The following is a 13720-nucleotide window of genomic DNA, read 5'->3' as shown; positions in this document are numbered from 1 at the left end:
AAAATGTGCGCTCCTTGCCGCACTGTCGAAGCAAGGGACTTGCCAATACACCGTGTGCGAGCCACAAACGGCTCCAAGCACACAACAAGCCTAAACTAGCAAGCTCAAGAAAACAAAGGGTGTGTCACTCACCGCTCTACGCTCGCCTTCGTGGTGGATTCCTCGCCGCGATGAAGAAGAAGCTGCAGTCGTGCCGCGCTCAACCGCTTTGCCGCCGTCGTGCCTTCGTAATGCTCGATCGCACACACACTCTCCCTCTCTCTCTCTCTCTCACACACACACACAAGGAGGTGAAGAAGAAGAAGATGGAGATGGAGCAAGAGCACTCTTCAATTGCACAAATGAGAGAATGAGTAAAAATTAGGTTTAGTTGGCTTTTATAGGAGCTCACCCCATTCACACTTGGGCGCCCATGCTTAACCAACTAATCCCTTGAATGTCCAAGTTAAAGTGCGCCTCTCATCGGCGATCACTCTACCTTTCCCTATTGGTCCGACAAGCCCGGTACCTGACTCTAAATAATACAACGTTTATAGATCATAGGGTGTCCGTGTACCGTGAGGGTTAACAGTGGTCGATGACACGAGCAGACACTATGCCCGAAGGATTTTCAAACTGGTTCATCTTTGCATAAGCAATAGGGCTAGGTGAGACTGTCCACTTGACTCGCCAAGGGAACAATGTGCTAACCAAGTAAATTGGGGACTGACAAATCTCTGCTGGTTCAAATGAAGCAGAACAGACCCAAGTCTCGGGAGGGTTGAGCAGACACTTGTAGAGTGTTTCATCCACCACCAGTGTATTATTAGAGTTGAACTTGGGATAGTGCTTCCAAAAGTCTTTCAAACACTTGAAAAATATGGGCTTTGTGTTATCTCTAGATGGAGGGATCCCAAGAACTTCATTTAGCTTGAAGCTCGCCTCTCTAGACCCCTCTTGACTGATAATATCAAGGAAAAATTGTTTGTTCAGCCTAGGAAAGCATGCACTCAAAGCAAGTGCTAGATTGTCCTGGGTCATGCAACTCCATAGTGCAACTTTTGCTCTTTGCAACTGTGCATGCAAAAAGATTGATGCATTGGGCCTGACCACATATTCAAATTGCATCTTTCCTATCGCATTTGACTATGGGATACCTTGATCTTGCCCAATCAGGAGTACTGCTTCTCGCTATTCCTTTGTAGAAGGAGACCTTATACCTCCTTTTATGAGAAGACCATTCACATCCAGTATGATGCATAAATTCTCCCTTCTCTTCTTGTCCTCACAAAACGCAGAAGGCAGTGTAACAATCTGTACTGGCATTAGCACAAGACACTCTGGCCTCTCTTGCCTCTCATATTCATGTCCATTTTTGGCCTCTTTATCAACATTCTTTGTACCTGCCTCATTTGTATTTGTAGCAGCCGCTCGACCCATAGGAACCTGTGGACTTTTACCTTTGGTATTCCCAACAGTGGAATCTGTACAAGACTCAATTATATAATGTGTAACTGCCTATTTCGTGTCCACAGCATCCATAAAATGTTCTCCCATTGTCTCTCTCGATTGACCTCTGTGCCTTTCCCTGCCTCATTCTTTTGCTCTATACATGCCTCAGTTGTATTATGTGTATTTGCCTCTTTCATGCCCGTAGTAGCCACGACAACTTCTCCCATTGCCTCTCGCAATTGAACTACTCTGTCACCTGCCTCAGTTGTGTCAGTAGAAGCCGCGACATCACCGCTACCCACTGCTGAGCCTATTCTAGGTACTCTCTTAGTGAGGTCCTCCTCACCCAAGCCTCCCATATCTTCAACAACGGCATCTGTACCCTTTGCCTCCTCTACATCAATAATGTCATCAACTGCATCACTTGGATAGGCCACCTCGTCTTGGGCTGTGACATCAGTTGCACCCACTATCTCATGTGTTCTAGCTTCTCTCTCAATGAGGAACTCCTCACCCATGCCTCTGGTATCCTCAACTGTGGCATTTGTACCCATAGCCACAACTGCATTAAGAAGGGAATCTATGACATCATGAACAATACTTTCTGTTCCACCATCATTAACATTGCCATCAACAGTAGCATCTGTGCTAGCATCAACTTCCATAGCATCCACAATTTCATTTGTGCAGGCGTCAACTATCGTAGCATCAGGAATGGCATCTGTGCAGGCATCAACTATGGTAGCATTCAACAGTGGCATCTGTACCCATAGACACAACTACATCAACAAGGGCATCTATGACAGCATGAACAACACTTTCTGTTCCACCATCATTAACATTGCCATCAACAACAGAATCTGTGCGAGCATCAACTTCCATAGCATCTACAATGTCATTTGTGCAGGCATCAACTAGCGTAGCATCAACAATGGCATCTGTGCAGGCATCAACTACCATAGAATCATCAATGGCATCTATGTGGGGGTGGGTAATGTACCCTTTTCAAGTTTAGCATGGTCAACATCTATATGCACATCATCATGCACAACCTGCACATCAACTGCATTAGGCACATTTGGAACAAATTCAGCAGTACTAGTAGGTGTGCAGGGATCAACTGTATCAAAAGACTTTTTTTTCCCCTTGTAACCCACCTGGAAGATGTAGCACCCCCTCTTGGATTCTTCACAGGATGAGATTGAGCCAGTGAACCTACAGACCCCTCAACTGTATCAAAAGACACTTTTTTTTGCCTGTAACCCCCCTGGAAGCTGTAGCACCCCTTCTTGGATTCTTCACAGGATAAGACTTAGCTAGTGAACCTACAAACCCCTCATCTAGCAACCCTGAAGAGCATGTGCGTCTCATGAAAGTTCCTCTTTTTTCAGCTTCTTGATTATCTACAACAAGAGAAAGTAGAAACATATTACCAAACGTGTATAGAAAATAAATCAAATAGTTTGCAACTACTCGATGCAAAGAAATAAGAGACATGTCACTAACAAATTCCAACACTTGATTCATCAATGAGCATGGATACAATAGGGGTGCAATGGATTGCACATGCCTTCTAAAGACATCTTCTAATTGCATGAAGTTACAACAAAAACACACTCATTGATTTGCATTTGGTTTCTTCCTCTTCCTAAATGAATCAAGAGGTATATCCATTGTGGGACTTCCACCTAAGCTCTTGGGAGTCGATTTCTTGTGCTTTGGTGTTGGCTTCTTCCCCGCTGGAGGGGGTGTTTCTTTCACCGCATCTGCAACTGCCACATCTGATGCTTCATCTCTAGTGTCCACACTTGGTGATGCTTTGGCACTTAATGGAGAACGCAACAGCCTTCTTCGAGTTAGTTTTTGCCTAGGTGATTTGACTGCAGAAGACTTTGCCATCAAGATGTCTTCAACTACTCCATGTACTGCATCCCCTACGGTAGAATCCGCTTCAAGGGATGGCTGCATCCCTGGGGTAATCAGGCCATTCTTCCTTGTGGAATGCATCGGGTTGTTAGAGAAAGCATGCGATGATTGTTCTACAAAGCAAGCTATTTACAAAGTCTCACTTGGAGTATCCGAAAATACACACATAGATACTAATTTTGGTACCTACCAGTGGCCTGCGTAGAGTCTCTCTCTGTTTTTGTCCTCAATGATTCTTGTATACAGGTCTCTGTTGCGATGTCTGTACCTGTAAATGATTTCATTAAATGCCAGAGTTGAAACTTCCAATGGAAAGTGGGCCTGCAATAGTACTAGTAAATAATTGAGACAATGACTACCTACACTTGATTCTTTCATGTCACTCTTCACCTTCAGACCACTCATATGCCTAGCTCTAGGGGAAACAGACATGTTGCAATCTAGTGTAACACAATATCCATAGTCTCTACATACATGCACGAAGCATAGCATATGCTACACATGGGTGCAAGGCAGGGAGAATACATCCAAGCTTCTGGCATCGAACGATGATCCACATCCTACACAATGGTAGAACCCATTAAGTGCCACCTCGCTAATGCTCTGCTCAAAATCCATAGGAGGGAAAGGCTTCAGCAAACTCGCCCCCACATTATGTGAAGTCCTCTCCATGATAACACAAAATCTCTGGTTCCTGTGCTATGTTGGTCTCTACTTCTACAAGTAGTGCCTCTGAAACAAAGAAGATAACACATCTAATTTAAGTCTCAATAACCCAACAAAAGCAGATTGCTGAAAAGAATATGCAGCATGAATCTTATCCCTTATTTGGAATACCACATATAAGACAAGCACTTACTCTATATGCTATAAACACAAGCTTGATGTGGTATATGATATGCACTGTGCTATATAGTACATAGCACAGTCCAAGTATAATGTGCTATAAGTGCTACATAGAGTATGCTCTATAGATCATAACAGAGAGATTTTTTAAAATATCAGATATAGCCCAAACATTTTCTCTATATGTTATATAGCACAAGCTTGTTGGGTATATGATATGCAGTGGGCTATATGAGAGTAGCACATAGCATATAGCACAAATATTGTGTTGTGTAGCACATAGCACAATTAGAGATGGTGCTATGTAGCACATAGCAAAAATAGAGATTGTGCTATATAGCACAATCCACTATTCCACACACTCCAGGGCTATATTGTGAACATATAACACACAAAATGTGCTATTTAGCACATAGCACATAAAAAGATTGTGCTATGTAGCACATATCAATATTTAGCACACACTTCAGGGCTATACTGTGAGCATATTGTTGAGCTTATATGTGAAGCTACTCAATATATGGCTTCTCTATATATGGCACCCAGATCCCCTCTATATATACATCATCTCATGTGTGTATTCTACACACTTTGGGGTTCTATTTCTGTGCTCTCTCTTTCTCTTTCAACATGATATCAGAGCAGTAGGTTCTTGTTTTTTATTTCTCTGCTAATTGAAAACGATTTTGCAGAAACTACTCATGAAGGAGACCGGAATCGCTGTGGTCTACAACTTTGCAGAAGCAAGTTTTTTCAAATTCTTCACCGATTTTGAGTTATCGTTCGCGGACTGCGTACATGCCTGAAAAGCATGTTCCGTTTTTTGTTTTTGATTTTTCAGCTAATTGAAAACGGTTTTGCAGAAACTACCACATGCAAGGACCGGAATCGATGTGTTCTACAACTTTGCAGAAGGAAGTTTTTTCAAATTCTACAGCGATTTTGAGTTATCGTTCGTGGACTGCGTACATACGCGAAAAGCAACTTTTGCTTTATGTTTTTGATTTCTCTGCTAATTGAAAACGATTTTGTAGAAACTACCCTGTAAAGAGATCAAAATCGATGTGGTCTACAATGTTGTAGAAGGAAGTTTTTTCAAATTCTTCACCGATTTTGAGTTATCGTTCGCGGACTACGTACATGCATGAAAAGCATGTTCCACTTTGTGTTTTTGATTTTTCTGCTAATTGAAAACGATTTTGCAGAAACTACTCTGTGAGGAGACCGGAATCGATTTGATCTACAACTTTGCAGAAGGAAGTTTTTTCAAATTCTGCACCGATTTTGAGTTATCGTTCGCAGACTGCATACATACGTGAAAAGCAAGTTTCGTTTTATGTTTTGATTTTTCTACTAATTGAAAACGATTTGCAGAAACTACCCGCGTGAGGGATCGGAATCGATGTGGTCTACAACTTTGGAGAAGAAACTAGCCGCTTCAGGCATCGGAATCGATGAGAAACTATTCGCTTGAGCCATCGGAATCGACGTGGTCTATAACTTTGCAGAAGAAATTTTCTCTAAATTCTGCACCGATTTTGGGTTATCGTTCATGGACTATGAATATGTTTGAAAAGCAAAATTTTACTTTTTGCTTTTGATTTTTCTCATAATTGAAAACTTCTCAATTATATTTTTTCTTCATCAATCATATATTTGTTACTGACGTAACTTTGAAGCAGAAGCCAGTTACATATCGTTCCGATTTAGTCGAGCAGTTGATGATCGTACAAATTCTATCGAGCTACTGTTGGTACATGATCTTTTGTCTTATGATATACTCGTTCATTGATTCTCGTATAAATATTCTTTTAGAGATATAGTTTCGTCGTTTTATTGATAATTTCTCGTTGATACCATAGTGGTTTTAATGGTACCATGATGATGTTTTGTTAGTACTTTGGTCATGGTGATTTTTGTCGATACCATGATGATATTTCATTGATACCATGGTTATTCTCGGTGATGCCATGATGATGTTTCATTGATACCATGGGTATTCTCGGTGATTCCATGATGATATTTCGTTAATTCCATGGTGATTTTTGTTGATACCATGATGCTGTTTCGTTGATACCATGGTTATTCTCGGTGATACCATGATGTTGTTTCGTTGATACCATGGTTATTCTCGGTGATTCCATGATGTTGTTTCGTTGATACAATGATTATTTTCGGTGATATCATGATGCTTTTTGTTGATACCATGATGACTTATTCATTTTTATTGATACAATGATGATGTTTGTTAATACTTTGATGATATTCATTGATGACTACGTTGATAAATGTTGTTTTATGTAGTTTATACACATATCATTTGCATCACGTAATCATGCATCTTGTACTTTTATGTTCATACTCTATGTACCATATGTTTTCGTGCGTATATATGTCGTCAAAAGAGTGGCATCGCGAACCATCTCTTAGGGCATTGTGAACGTAAATTATTTCACTAACGATGCTAATAATTTTCATGACTATGTTTTTTTGAGTTTATGATCTATGTAGGATTCATCAAAGAATTGATTTTATGAAGACAAACTTGGTGACAATAAAAGATTTATGCAGATATGTTTGGTGATGTCATATTGATGACAACATGAAGATATATTTGGTGATACGATAGTGATGACAAGCTACATAGCAGATTCATGGAGACACTTCTGATTACGAGCTAATCGATAGCCTTTACACCTCTTTATTGAACCTTTGTATTCATTATTGTATTTGATAGGATAGGAGTAATGTAACTCCTCATAAAACATTCATTGTAAAAGGAGTGATGTAGCTCTCATAAAATATTCATTGTAAAAGGAGTGATGTAGCTCCTCATGAACATTTGTATATTCAATGATTTTTATAATATAACGGTGGGTGTATATAGAGCTGTGGGTTTTTCCCTTGATCCCCCAAGGGTTTTTTCATCCACAGTTAGGGACCCTTATTTGAGCGGGGGTGTTGAGCTTATATGTGAAGCTACTCAATATATGGCTTCTCTATATATGGCACCCAGGTCCCCTCTATATATACATCATCTCATGTGTGTATTCTACACACTTTGGGGTTCTATTTTTGTGCTCTCTCTTTCTCTTTCAACACATATAGCATACAGGTTATGCTATATAGCACATATTACACATGTCCATTTTGCTATGTATCACATAACACATAACCACACATAGCACATAGCATAGAATCACACACATTACAAATAGATGAGGGTACTATTGTGAACTTGCTGCACCTAGATTGAACTATAAATCACATAGCACATAACCACACATGGCACATAGCATATAACCACCCACTCCATCAAGATGACGGCTATGTTGTGACCATATAGCACATATTTTGTACTATATAGCACCTAGCAGAAATAGAATATGCTCATACAGTACATAACCATACAATCCAAAACACTCTAACCACATGGAAGTGAACCACATACTCCAAAATAAAGTGAAGCACATGTAGGAGGGTATGCCCCTTTGCTTTAGCCACATTGGCTTCTAATTCATCAATGTTCTCTCTAATAGTACTCGAGAACTGTCCAATCAAATCAATCAGGCATTGTTGAGCTACAGGGTCTTGCATGCAATCAATCTCCGTTTGCAACTTTATGGCCAAAGTGTTTGAGCTTTGAGCACCCTCAGACCTATGCAATTCTCTGACTTGATACTCTACCTACTTCTTTGCACCCTCTAGTCTTGCAATCTTCCCTCTGCAATATTCTTCATTTTTGCAAGTGCCCTGCTATCCTTGTCTGCCAATTGTACCAGGCATCCTCCTATAGGCACGCTTGACAATGGTACAAACGTACCTTCTGTTTTCAATGATGATCTGGTAGAGGCAATAGTAGTTTTGGAACCTCTCCCTCTACCACTCATCTGCTCTTCCCACCTCTTGATCTTGTTTTGCAAGTTGTGTCTTTCTTTTGAGGTTCTCATTGCTCTCTCTGCAAAGATATCCCAAGAAATTTGATGTTTGTCAGATTCACTGAAATTTTCCAATGAAAATGCCTTTGCAAATTGACTACTTCATACATGAAGGGACCCTCCTGGTAGACATCCCAGTGTCTCCACACAAGATTTTGTAAGAACTCCAACCGAGCATGGTATGCCTTCACTTTCTTCTAGCTACTCGGAACAGGCTTTGGGCATATAAAGATAGCTTCCCAGTCCTCCTCAGAGATGTCATTGTTTCTTGTCAAGCTACGCATGTCAACTCCGTCCAATGGAAATCCATGCTCCATATGAAATTCCTCGACAAGACGACAAAACTTTGTATGCAGAGGTGGTTCGATGTTCCTAACTAGAGTGTTGCTTGCTTGAATCGGATGCTTTGAGGAAGGTGCCATGATGCAGTCTCAAGTGATATACCTACACATCATCCAACGAACTCATGAGACATGGTGTGCCCTCACTTATAATCCCTGCTAAAAAGAAATAAGAACTTCATGTGCCTGCTATTCTAAGCAGGGCATTCAAGGTGATGTGCTATGGGATTTGCCCCAAGGTTGCATGCAGCTTGTGGACTAGCAAATTACCTCGGGAGTCTATGCCCTCTCATGCAGCCAACAACAGCATTAGGTTTTGCTCGCCTCTTGTTGCAAATAAGCAAGGTGTGGCACTCATGCAGCTTAATGTAGCTAAATGATCCCAAGTGGGGCGCACGTGCTCAAGCAGTAGAGAGTGTACATGTTCAATGGGAGAGACATACCTCGAAGAGAAGAGGGAAGTTACTGCAATCCTCCTTGAAGCAGCCAATCTTGCACAATAGAAGCTCTAAGCACAGTAGACCTTGAGGACGCACGCACGCACGCGAGAGAGAGAGAGAGAGAGGCGGGGGGTCGGGGGGGGGGGGGGGGGGGGGGGGGGGCACGGTGTTTGAAACTGCCAACTACTCATGAAAGAAAGTGGGTGTGTGAAGGCTGAATTTTCAAGTATAACATTTTTTAGAATATAAATATAGACATTTGAAATATGGCACCAGTGACCACACCCCCAATGTCATGCTATGCTATTTAATTATATCACATATATAGCTTTCCACCTATTCATGCTTTCACCCTGCTACATGCGATGGAGATCTGAACTTTCCTTATACTTGGATTGAGATTCTTTGATTGAATTGTAAGTTCTTTGTGAATTGCAGATTATTTTTGTGTAAGATGAATTCTTGACTTGATAGTGTCTATGGATATCCTATCTGGGATGCTGACCATAATTAGCAAAGAATGGAGTGTGATGGGTGGAGGCATGAAAACTGTTATTATAGGAGAATTTTGCTAGCGGTAGGAGCTCGACCCAATTATCCTGGTGATAATTGATAGTACAACGGAGATACTGTTCAAAAACTTGATTCAATCTCTCTGTTTGTCCATCACTTTGTGGGTGATTGAATAAGCTTTTCCAAAAGCTAGAGATGAATTGTAAGCCTCAATTAGAAAATATGTCATCCGGTAATCAGTGATAACGATAGATATGCTTTAGAGAGAGTTTGGTTGTGCCTTCGCTGGTTATGGTTTTATCCTTGTGACAAGGGTAGCTCTACAATGAAATCCATGGAGATGGATGACCATGGTTTGGTTGGAATGGGGAAGGGATGGAGTAACCCATGAGGATGATGACGAGGGGCCTTTGATCTATTGCAAGTGTCACAAGTGCCTACATACTCCTTGACAAGCTTCCACATTTGAGGCCACCAAAAGTCACGGGAGAGAAGCTCAATTGTCTTATTAACCCCAAAATGCCCTACTGATGGAAGATCATGCCATTGTTGAAGTACCTCCAAGCGTGTTGGTCTTGGCGGAATATAGAGAAGACCCTTATAGTAAATTAGTCCAACAATTTCTTGAAATTCCTCGTTAACCTCTTGTCCTTGTAGTTGTTGTCTAATATTCTGAGCAAGTGGGTCTTTGGAAATTTGCATCTTCACCTTAGAAAGAAAAGTAGAATCTTCAAGAGCTTGGCTCATGGTGGCCTTCTCTTGTTGATCAAATGTTGTGTGACCTTTTCTAGGTGTAAGGTAGGATCTTCTTGATAAGGCATCAGGCTTAGCTTGTTGACGGTCCGGTCTATAAGAGATAAGAGAATCAAACCTTGAAAGGGTACCACTCCACCTGGCTTGGCAACAATTCAAGACGTGGGATATCATGAAGTATTCCAAATTCTTGTGATTTGTATAGATAGTGATCTTATGAGGAGCTCCTTCAAGTAGGTGACACCAAGTGTCAAAGGAGTCAATGATTGCTAAGAGCTCTTTGTCATGGATTTCATAATTGATTTTTGTAGCTGAGAACTTGCAGGAAAGAAAAGCCACTAGATGTACTCGACCATCCTCTCCTACTTGGGATAGAATAGCGTCCAGGGAAAAATCTGAAGCGCCTATTTCTAGGATGAAAGGCTTTGTAGGATCTGCGTGAATTAGAATGGGTGCGGTCGTAAAAGCTTGCTTGAGAGTCTGAAATACTTTCGCGGCCTCTAAGTTCCAGACAAACTTATTATGGCATGTCAACCTTGTGAGTGTTGTAACCATCTTGGAGTATCCCTATATAAAGATACGATAAAAATTTTGCAAATCCAAGGAAACATTGAACATCTCTTACCGAGGTGGGTGTCTCCCAATCAAGGATGGTTTAAACCTTCTTTAGATCCATGGAGATTCCCTTTTCATAAATTACATAACCAAGAAATTCCACCTTAGATTGATGAAAAGAGCACTTCTCCAACTTTGCATATAGCCCTGATGCACGAAGCTTTTCAAGCACTAATCATACATGGTGTCCATTCTCTTCTTGATCCTTGGAAAATATCAAGATATCATCCAAATATATTACCACAAAATAATCCAAATACTCCTGAAAGATATCGTTTATTAAATGTTGAAAAACAGTTGGGGCATTTGTGAGACCAAATGGCATGACGGTATATTCAAAGTGTCCATACCTTGTCCGAAAGGCTGTCTTTGATTCTGACTAGGTTGTAAGCACCACGAAGATCTATTTTTGTAAATATTCTTGCCTTTCCAAGGTGCTCAAGAAGCTCTGGGATCAAGGGAAGGGGATAGCAATTCTTAACGGCGGTGACCTTGTTTAGGCCCCTATAATCCACGCACATCCGGAGAGTTCCGTCCTTTTTTACAAAGAGTATTGGAGCTCCAGCTGGGGACTTTGAATGCTGTATGAACCCTTTAGCAAGATTCTTATCAATATTTTTCCGTAATTCTACCAATTCATCTTGAGATAGCTTGTATATTGGGCCAAAAGGGGATTGCCTTCCCTCCTGAAGCTCTATAGCACAATCATCAGGTCGATGCTTCGGCAAGAGGTCTAGATTCTTCTTCTGAAAAACATCATTGTAATCCAACATATAGGCCTATTATGCCTTCTCTTATTCTTTTGAAAATTTTGTGGTCCAATTCTCTGAGCCCTCCAATCGATGTCAGGGTTATGCAATTCAAGTCACGGTCGCCCAATAACAATTGGACTGCTTGGGCTTTGTATAATATTGAACGCTATTCTTGAAACATGCTCCTGCAATGTTACTTCTATGGGGTGAGTTTCCATACCTGATATCCCCTGAAGCGATGGGACGATCATCAATGACTTCTATAGTTGCTGGATTAGCTTATCCACAAGTGGTATGCCTTGTTCTTTTGCAAATTCTTTGTCCATGAAGCACGCCGTTGCGCATGAATCTAGTAATGCTTCACAATCCATGTGCCTACCCATCATATGGATCTTGATTGGTAGCATAAAACTTGAAGTGGAATCAATGGGAAGAAAGAGACCTTTTTTTGCTTGTCTTCTGTCCAATCGGTCAGTCTCTATTGGGGTTGGATGTCCATGTTTTCCGAACACATTGAGGGCATTGCACCATGAACCTTCATCCTTCTCTTCCTTGGACACTGTTGAACTATGTGCCCCTGCTCTCCACAATACATACATAAGCCATTAATGTGTCGCCTTTGCTTCTCCTAGGCTGAGAGAGGTTGAAATCATGATGAATCAATTTGTATGGGCTCAATGCTTGATTCATGGCCCTGTTGAGATGTGTAGCCATTATGTGTCACTTTTGTTTGGGGTCGCAAACGGTGCCCCAAGAAGCCTCTCTTGTCTCCTCTCAAATAGTCGATTATCACATTCTATTGCTTGAGAGATGAACTCGCTTAGTGTGTGAACCTTTGGCATAGTCACACAAAAGATCTTTTACGTCATCCTTTAATCCCCACCGAAATTGGCTAATGAAATATTCCTCAGGCCAAGTCAGATCACAAGTGAGCTATTGAAATTCGGATGCATAGACGGATGCAGGTCTCGATCCTTGGCGGAGATTTCTAAGTTTGGTTTGAGCAACCCTTGCTCTATCAGTATACCCAAAGGTTGCAGAGAATTCCCGCACAAAATCTTCAAAGTCATGAAGAAGAGGAGATTCTTTTTCAAGTAAGGGAGAAAACCAAGAGAGAGCCGTACCCGAGAGGAGGGTCCCAAAAAGGCCTACTTGAGAGGCATCATCTGGATAACGCTCTCGTTGCATTCGAATGAAGAGACGTACTTGTTGGAGAAAATCTCTAAACTTTGATCTAGTCCCATCAAATTTTTTAGGCATGCTGACCTTTGTCTCGTTCTTATGTTGTTTAGAATAGCTAGATCTTGCAGCTTGTGTTTGATGTGTGCTTGTCTCTTGAAGCTCTTGAATTTGACATTGAAGATTTTGCAACACCGGTCCCAAGATTAGGGGTTGCTCTGCTTGAAGTTGAGCGTTACTCTTACAAAGTTCTTGTAACTGAGCTTGGATGCTTTGCAATGAGTTGATGACACTTTCCATCGTCGTCTCTATGATGGCTTGAGAAGATTAAGAGATGGTGGTCTTGCCAAACTATTATGAGTGCGTATAGAGCTAGAAGAGAGCAAGAGGAGGCGCTCACAATGTACAAGAACTTGGGACTTGGTGATAAGCTTAATCTTGATTACAAGACTTAATACTTTATTAAGAGATCTAGATACAAGACTTGAGTACAAGGAAAGGCTTGATTGCAAGGACAAGACTTGAACATAAGAACTAGAAGAGGGATTTCCTCATAAGAGTCTCACAACTGGTGTTGGCAAGAGTTAGGGGCTTGTGTCCCAAGACCCCTATTTATACTAGTGCTTGAGGAGGTTACTTGAGGAGGATAGGACTTTCTAGGTTCTTCTTGAGGAGGTTAGAATCTTCTAGAACCTTATTGATCCTTCTAGTTCTTCTAGAACCTTCTGGATCCTTCTTCAACTTTCTAGAGATTTCCAAAAACTTCTAGATTCTTTCGGAATCTTCTCCAAGCTTCTAGAAACTTCTTGATCCTTCTAGTTCTTCTAGAACCTTCTTCAACTTTCTAGAGCTTTCCAAAAACTTCTAGATTCTTCCGAAATCTTCTCCATGCTTCTAGAAACTTCTAGAATCTCCTTGATACTTTTAGAACTTCTAGAATATTCTCCATGCTTCTAGAAACTTCTAGAATCTCCTTGATACTTTAA

This window comes from Adiantum capillus-veneris, chromosome 9, assembly GCF_014529385.1.
Source record: "Adiantum capillus-veneris isolate H3 chromosome 9, ASM1452938v2, whole genome shotgun sequence".
In the NCBI taxonomy this organism is placed as follows: Eukaryota; Viridiplantae; Streptophyta; class Polypodiopsida; order Polypodiales; family Pteridaceae; genus Adiantum; species Adiantum capillus-veneris.
The sequence above is the reverse complement of the archived record's forward strand: the minus strand, read 5'-3'. Positions refer to the sequence as shown.